The sequence below is a fragment of the Stegostoma tigrinum genome, chromosome 10 (genome assembly GCF_030684315.1).
Source record: "Stegostoma tigrinum isolate sSteTig4 chromosome 10, sSteTig4.hap1, whole genome shotgun sequence".
Classification (NCBI taxonomy): Eukaryota; Metazoa; Chordata; class Chondrichthyes; order Orectolobiformes; family Stegostomatidae; genus Stegostoma; species Stegostoma tigrinum.
In genome coordinates this window covers 78,776,019-78,784,676 of record NC_081363.1, presented here as the reverse complement: position 1 = coordinate 78,784,676, position 8,658 = coordinate 78,776,019, and positions in this window count along the sequence as shown.

Here is an 8,658-nt window from a genome sequence, read left to right as displayed (position 1 = left end):
TGAGACTGATAAGTGGCTAAAATTGTAGGTATATATCCTAAGCGAAATGAAATGGATTTGTTATGCAAGCAACCTGTCTTAAGCTTCAACTTTAAGTTCTTCCAAGTTTCTTTTATCCCTTTCTGAAAGCGCAGACTTGTACTTGGTATATTGCCAAACACACTCAAAGCACTAAATGATCTTATCTATTTGTATATTCTGTTGGTGACAGTCTCTTTTCAAGACTTTAACCATCCCTTCATTGTCTACATATGACTTCAAATAGCAAATATTGTTAAGTTTTTTGGATCATGAAATACTTTACAACTGAATGCAATCCTATGAACTTTGAGTCTACAAATGCTTATAAGTAGCTAATTAGAGATCAGAAACTATCACTGATTTCCTCTCCCAGATCAGGCCAAGTGATGCTGCTACCACTCTTGAGGAGATTAGTTAGCTTAGTACTGACTAAAATCAAAGACTTACTTTTTTCATTTAATTTATACCTAATTTGAAAATGAAATTAGGAGTCTAGTAATAGTGAGCAACTATAAATTTAAAGAAACGTATCTTTCTCAATATGCAGTAACAGAATTGGACAGTTGAAAATTAAATCCACCAGCTTCATTTTATATTAATCACTATGTGCTCAAAAATATTCCAATCCAAAGCACACAATCTATCAGTGTAACCATTCCAAAATAATATTAACGAATGATAACTGAAACAGAATCCCAAACTGTCAACTTGAATACATTTAAATTCAAATGACACTAGCAAATCCAACTCAGTTAAAATACATAATAGTCATCAGATCCTTAATTAGCCTTACTGGGAATCTGTACAGTTTTGTTCTCCCCACATAAGAAAGCATATAACTGCAGTAGAAACAATTCAGAGAAAGTTCATGCAACTTATGAGGTCAGAATTAATGAGTTGGCTCTATACTTAATGGAGTTCAGAAGAATGACGGTGATCTTTCTGACCTTGCCAAAATCAGCCAAACATGAATTCTGTAGAGTTCCTCTGTTTAGCAAGTTATCCTCCTTAATTTTATGTTGTGCATCTCATTATATATTCACCACACCTTTATGACATTGCACTTAAATGGCCAGCAACGGAAGTACTCACTATTCCATAGACCTTCCAGGATTTTAACCACCGACACCATGTTTAAAGCCCAGTTTTGCACCAAATCAATCACTGCCAGCAACAAATAGCCCTTCACAGTAAACAGTGTCGGAGAGAAACAAAAGGGAAAACATTTGAGGGTACTCAGGTAATTTGGGCAACACTCTCTTGCAAATACGAGCTCACGTTTGTAAATGAACTGCTATTTTACATTATCACTTGTCTGATTAACTGTCATTGTAATGCAGCTACAAGTATCAAATTACACAGTCTACCTGTACTTGGCACTATGTGACATAACAGCAACATGCTGATCCCTTGACTGATCACTCTTGCCAGCTATAACAAGCTGCCTGGCATTGCGTCTGCGCTAAAACGCACGACAAGACACAATTACTGTGGGCCTGCAACTTCTGAATGAGGCAGCAAACTGCAAATAGGCAAGGCAAGGCAGAAATGCTGTAAACATTCAAGTGGACATGAAATGACTGAGTACTAAGAGGATAGCAAACAACCCTGAGGGAACCCTGCTGTAATGCACGAGATAGACACCCGTTTCTGTGCGCAAACTGACTTGACAGCAACGTTACAATACAAATTGTCAGTAACTCCAAAGTGGAAAGTTTCTCTCTACTGTGTGGGAGAATGGAAAATTGCATATAAATGAGGCAAGATTAGGTATCAGATTAAGTGCAAGTGCATCCTGCTACTCACTAGTGAGATTCTCGTCTTACCATTCAAACCTTGGGTGGAAAATCAAACTCTTTTTCCAGTTGTCGAGAATGTCATTTTTCTGATCTTTCCATAATTTTCCAACTGACTCATCATTGCCTACATCACTCACAGGCAAGGAATCAAGGTATATAAAGGGGAACCAGTTGATACACTTAGATTTCCACATGGTATTCAATAAGACAATAGACAATAGGTGCTGGAGTAGGTCATTCGACCCTTCGAGCCAGCACCACCATTCATTATGATCGTGGCTGATCATCCACAATCAGTGTCCTGTTCCTGCCTTATCCCCATAACCCTTGATTCCACTATCTTTAAGATCTCTATCTTTCTCTTTCTTGAAAGTATCCAGAGAGTTGGCCTCCATTGCCTTCTGGGGCACAGCATTCCATATATCCACCACTCTCTGAGTGAAGAAGTTTTTCCTCAAATCTGTTCTAAATGGCCTTTCCTTATTTTTAAACTGTGTCCTCTGATTCTGGACTCACCCATCAGCGGAAACGTGCTTCCTGCCTCCAGAGTGTCCAATCTCTAAATAATCTTATACGTCTCAATCAGATCCCCTCCCATCCTTCTAAACTCAAGCGTATACAAGCCCAGTTGCTCCACTCTTTCAACATATGATAATCCCGCCATTCCGGGAATTGACCTTGTGAACCTACACTGCACTCCCTCAATAGCAAGAATGGTCTTCCTCAAATTTGGAGACCAAAACTGCACACGATACTCCAGGTGCAGTCTCACCAGGGCCCTGTACAGCTGCAGAAGGACCTCTTTGTTCCTATAAGGTGAATAAGATAAGATTCTATGGTGGTGGGAGTAGGTTAATAGCATAGATGGAAAATTGGCTACTGAAACATTTAAGATCTTTTGACCATAAAACATAGGAGAAGTAAGCCACTCCACAGACAGACCACCCTCAGAAAGAAAAAGAAGTCTTCACCTTTGTATTAAAATGGACAACTTCTTATCCTGAAATTATGCCCTCTGGTCTTTAGCTCTCTTACAAAGGGAAACAACCCTCTCCACATCTACTTTGTCAAATTCCTTAAGAATCTTTTATGTTTCAACAAGGTGTCCTCTCATTCTTGTAAATTCCAATAAGTACAGGCCCAAACTACTCAACTTCTCTTCTTAAGAAAATCCTTCCATACTCAGGATCAACTTGGACTGTCTCTCATGCCAAGAGTTTGTTCCTCAGATAATGGTACATAAATTGTTCACAGTATTCCAGCTATAATCTGGCTAGTGCCTTGAACCATTTTAGTAAGACTTTCTTATAATATTCCACTCTTTTAGGAATAAAGTCCAATATTCCAGTTGCCTAGAGTAGCGTTTTGTGATTCATATACTTGGAACCCCAAATAATTCTGCTGCAGTTTTCTGCAATCTTTCCACATTTAACTAATATTCAGCTGTTTATTCTTCATGCCATGTAAAGCGCATGATCTCACATTTTCCAAAGTTATTTTGCATTTTGCCAAGATTTTTCGTTCTCTCTTAGCCCATCTGTATCTATCTCTAGACTCCTTGTGTCATCCTCACTATCACCTTCCAATCCATTTTTGTGTCATTCTCAAATCTGGCATTAGCACATTCACTTCTGTCATCCAAATCATTAATATATATCTGTGGTCCCAGCACTCATGTTTGTAACATTCTGCTACTCACACATTGCCATCCAAACTCTGTCTTCTACTAGTTAGCCAATTCTCCAACTATGCTAATAACCTACTCCCACCAGAGAATCTTATCTTATTAACCTTATTGAATACCTTGTGGAAATCTAAATGTATCTACGGGTTCCCTTTTATATAACTTGATTGTCACCTCTTCAAAAATCTGTAACAAATTTGTCAAGGTATGATTTCCCCTTCATGAAGCCATGCTGACTCTGATTATAATATGGATTTCTAAATGCTCTTCTATTACATTCTTCATAGTAAACGCTAACATTTTTTCACAATGATGCTGGCCTATAGTTAACTGGTTTCTTTTCCTCACTCCCTTTATGACTGAGGGTGTTACGTTGGTAGTTGTCCACTCATCCGGGACTTTTTCAGATAACAACAATTCTTGGTACATTAGTACCAGTGTATCCACTATTTCTGTAACTAATTCCTTTAAAATCCCAAGGTACAACCTTATCTAGTTTAAAGGGTTTATCAGTCTTTAGTCTAGGTTTGCCTAGTACTTAATCCATAGTGATAGTTAGTGTGTTAATACCTTCTCTCCTTTTAGCCCCATGCTTATTTAGTATTTTTGGAATGGGATTAGTGTCTTCCACCATGACGATTAATGCAAAGTATTTGTTCGGTGCTTGCTAATTTTCAGATTCCACATGATTATTTCCCCAGCCTCATTCTTGAAGGGGCTTATGCTCATTGTTGCCTCTCTCTTCCTTTGCATACATTTAAACAGGCTCTTATTGTCTGTTTTTATATTACTTGCAAGTTTGTCTTCATTGTCTATTTTCTCCTTTATTTTAGTTTTGGACATATTTTGTTGGCTTTTAAGACTTCCCAAATCCACTAATCATTTGCCACATTGCAGGCTTTTCCTTTCTTTTGGGTATCTTTAACTTTCCTGGTTAACCATGGGCGTTTTCTCCCATTCCTGGATCCCTTCTTTCTCAATGGATATGACTTTGCTGTGAGTCATCAACTGTCTTTGTTGATAAATTCCTACCCCAGTCCACTCCAGCCAATTCTGCCTCCATCCCCATGTAATCACCCTTATTTAGGCTTAGCACAATTGCTTCTGGCTCAAGATTCTCACTCTCAAGCTAAGTGCTGTATTCTTCCCAAGAAATTGTTTTAATTCTAAGATCGTTTATTAAATCTGCCTCATTACACATTGCCAGATACAATGTTCAGTTTGATCCACAACATATCTTTTCAGGAAACTATCCCAAATACAGTCTATGAATTATTCCTTGCAGCTACTTCTGCCAATTTGATTTTCCTGATCCTGATGGGATTAGACAGTGTGAAGGTTGAGAAGCTGTCTCCTCTTGTTGGGGAGACTAGAATCAGGGAACATTGTTTAAAAAAAAACAGGGATCTTAAACTTAAGATTGCAATCCTTACCAAGGTATCCTAGTTCCCAACAGTTTAAAACTACCTCCTTCCTTCAGGAGAAACAGTTTCACACATCTAACTTCCAACAGGACATTTGTGAACAGCTAAAAACAAAGCGTTTCCAAGCTACGGGTTTTTCCCCTAAGGAAAATTAACATAATTCCTGATCCTTGCAAACAGAAAGGAAGTTAATGCTCCTCAATGTTCACTATGTCTACTCATAAAACTTTCCCAACATAAACAAATTTTCAATATCACCCTGGGACACCAATTCTCATACTGGTTTTAAAAATAAAATCTCAGATGTTCAATAGTATGTAAAGTATCAATCTATGTTGTCTACAAACTAGATTGTTCATACCTACTTGACAAGGTGAGATTTAAATAATTCACTCTGGAAGTTTTAATGTTTTCGATGAAAATTGCATTTAAATCTGACTGATCATAGTCACCTCAAATACCATCATGAAAGAATAGTGAGATAGAAAAATTGAATTGTTAAAGTGCAAAAGAGGCCATTTAGTTCATCATGTCTGCACAGCTTAAATGAGCACCTCATCTGGGACCATTCTTCTGCATTCTTCCCAAAACTTGGCAGATTCTTCTTTTTCAAAAAACAGTCAAGTGCCCTTTGAGTGTTTCAGTCGAACTTGCCTTTGAGGCAATGCATTCTAGACCTTAATAACCTGTGCATGAAGATGCTCTTCTTCATGGTGTTTAGCTTCTTTTACCAATTACTTGAAATTTGTGCCTTCTCACCGTCAGTTTTGTCATAAGTGGGAATACTTCATCCCCACGTACTCGATCTTCTATCAAATCTTCTCTCAGTCTTCTTTTCACTAAGGAAGATGGTCCTAAATTCTTTAAACCTGTCTTCATAATTTAAGTACTTCTTTCCCAGGAGAATGGGGAGTATTAGTCCAGTTACTGGACTAGTACTCCAGGTGAACGTTTTGAGGACATCAGCTCGAATCACAATGGCAGACAGTCAACTATACTTTCAAAAAAATTCTGCAATAAAAATCTAGCTCTAAGATGACTATGCAACCAACGCTGTCATTAGTACCATCTAGTTAATGAAGGCCCCTGAAGACATGAAATCTGTCACCTTTATCTGGTTAGTCCTGCATGTGACTCTAGACCCAGAACAAATGTACTTTTAATAAGGCAAGGGATTTGGAATGAGCAACAAATACTGGACTAGCAAGCAATGCCCATATTCCATGAACAAATACATTTGAAAAAATATTCTCATGAATCTTGGCCGCACTCTCTCGAATACCTTTGCACTGATCTTAAATTGCAGCACCTAGAACTGGAGTGTTCATTCCAGCTGCTTGTGAACTAGTGATCAATACACCTCCAAGATTTGCCAAAAGAATATCCAATGGAGACTAACATGTGTAGCATAATAAAATTGATAACTTTACTTGTGAAGAAGCATTTCCTAAAATCAGGTTTAACCTTGAGTTTTGCCAGATTTACCAAGTTCCTTTGTCCTACATTTATGTAAAACATAAACTAGTTCTCAGGTGGAATTTTCCATTTTAAATGAATGTATTTTACTGTGAGAGCACTGCAACACATGAAACAGGTGTTTAAAGGCTAGGCAACATTTCTTCTGAGTATAATTCCAACACAGCATTAAACACATATTGACTGTGTCACAGTGCAAGACGGATAAACGCAAGACCAATAAAGCACCAAAAGGTCTCCCATCAAAAAGATCAGAAAGATCAATAAATATCAGAAATCTTGTTAATTATTGCTGAAAGGAAAAGACAGTTGCTTGAAATTACAGAGTTAGGTGACCATTCATCTTTTCTTGTTTAAGCATAATGTTGCACATATAACATTTTGCTATGTTCTTCTTGTTTTGCTATTGACAAATATTATTGATTCTTCAGCAAGTTTGATAATACTATGTTCCTGGATTTAGGATTTTTATAGTATTTTTATATAAACAGGATTCTGAAACTGATAGGTAAAGGATCCCCATCAAGATCTACTCTCTTTCAATGACACACTGAGAAACTGACATCAACTAACAAGTACACTTGATGCTTTTCTCTGTCTGTCAAGTACACATTAATTTCTAGGTTTACTCCGGATGTCCAGCGTTAACACAATAAACTTTTCTGTAGAACTTCAGACAAGGTCGTAGGGAATCTATAGGATTCATTTAGAATATCAAATCTTCAGAAAAGTCAAAACTAGTCACATCAGGTAGAATTTCTTATTGAATCTATGTCCACTGCTGGTTAATATATTGCTCTACATAGGTAAGCGTTAGGTTTGTCCTAATAATTGACATTATTGTATTTCATATAGTAATATACACTCCTAAGGAATTATTGTTTTAAGTCCTTCCATATTGTCTAAGATTTCCATCTCATTTTTACAGGAATAAGAATAGGCCATTAAGCCCCTCAAGCCTGCTTTGTCATTCAATTAGATCATGGGTGATTTGTACCTCAGCCATTGTTCCATATCTCTGATAATTACCTGACAAAAATCCAACTTACTCTTAAATTTCAATTGAGCCCTCGAATCTAGAGCAATTTGCCAGAGATTTCCACATACAATTGCGTGAAAAAATGCTTCCTTTTTTTACTCCTAGTTCAAATTTGAAGATTATGATTTTTTTTTCGGATATCCTTCACCAGATGGAAGTATTTTCTCTGTATTTACCCTACTGAAACTATTTATCGAATTAAATATCTCAATTAGGTTTCCTGTTAACATTCTAAACTCAGCAGAATTCAAGCTTTTTTTGCAAAATGTCTTCATAATTTAATCCCTCTGCCTTAATATCATCCTAGGAAAATGATACCTTGCCCTCTAGAAGGCCAATATATCTTTTCTGAGCTTTGGTCTTGGCACGACATCTGAGAAAGTTTTATGGAACCAAAGCATCATTTTTTACTTTTATTTCAAAAAGATTGGAATTCAAAGGTCAATATGCCATTATTTTTGTACCTGTGCACTAGCTTTTGGGACTTATACATGAGGACACATCTGTCTTCTAAATGCACACTTCTTCCTCCTTCACCTTAAAAAGCCCCTCCAATTTGTCTATCATACCAAAACTTGCTTTTATGTAGCACCTTTAAAATCAGCAATCCAAACACACTTCATAAATTATGAAGCAAAATACAAAGAGATAGCGGTATAGGTGAAAAGGACCTTTGTTAGAAATTCACATTTTAAGGTCAGTCTTAAAAGAACAGAGAGAAATAAAGAGGATGAGGCTCCAAAATGGATGACCTCGTATTTTTCCAGCACTTAGCCCACCGATCATAATTTTGGCTGTGCACTTTGTTACTTTGTAACCTTATTGCCATTTGGAAACTTGAGGACACTCTTTAATCATTCACTAATACATACAGTGAAAAGCTGTGGCCTCAATAATGTTCACTGGGGAACATCACGTCACATTCTGCCAATTGCAGAATGAACTTTTTATCCCCTACTCTGTCTATTTATGTCCAACTTCTTAATTTTACTTGGAATATTATGCCAGGGGCCAGGTGGCTCAAGCCTTCCCTGATGAATTCTTGGAAACTTATTTGTATTAGAATTATGTTGATCAAATTTCTTCTTAGCTTCTTTTAGGATTTTCAGCTTTTCTTTTCTTCTTTACAGTTACAGATAATATTGAAATAGTTTGTGAATTATGTTTTGTATCTATGCTTTTTATCATGTCTTTTCTTTGACTTTTCGAAATGTA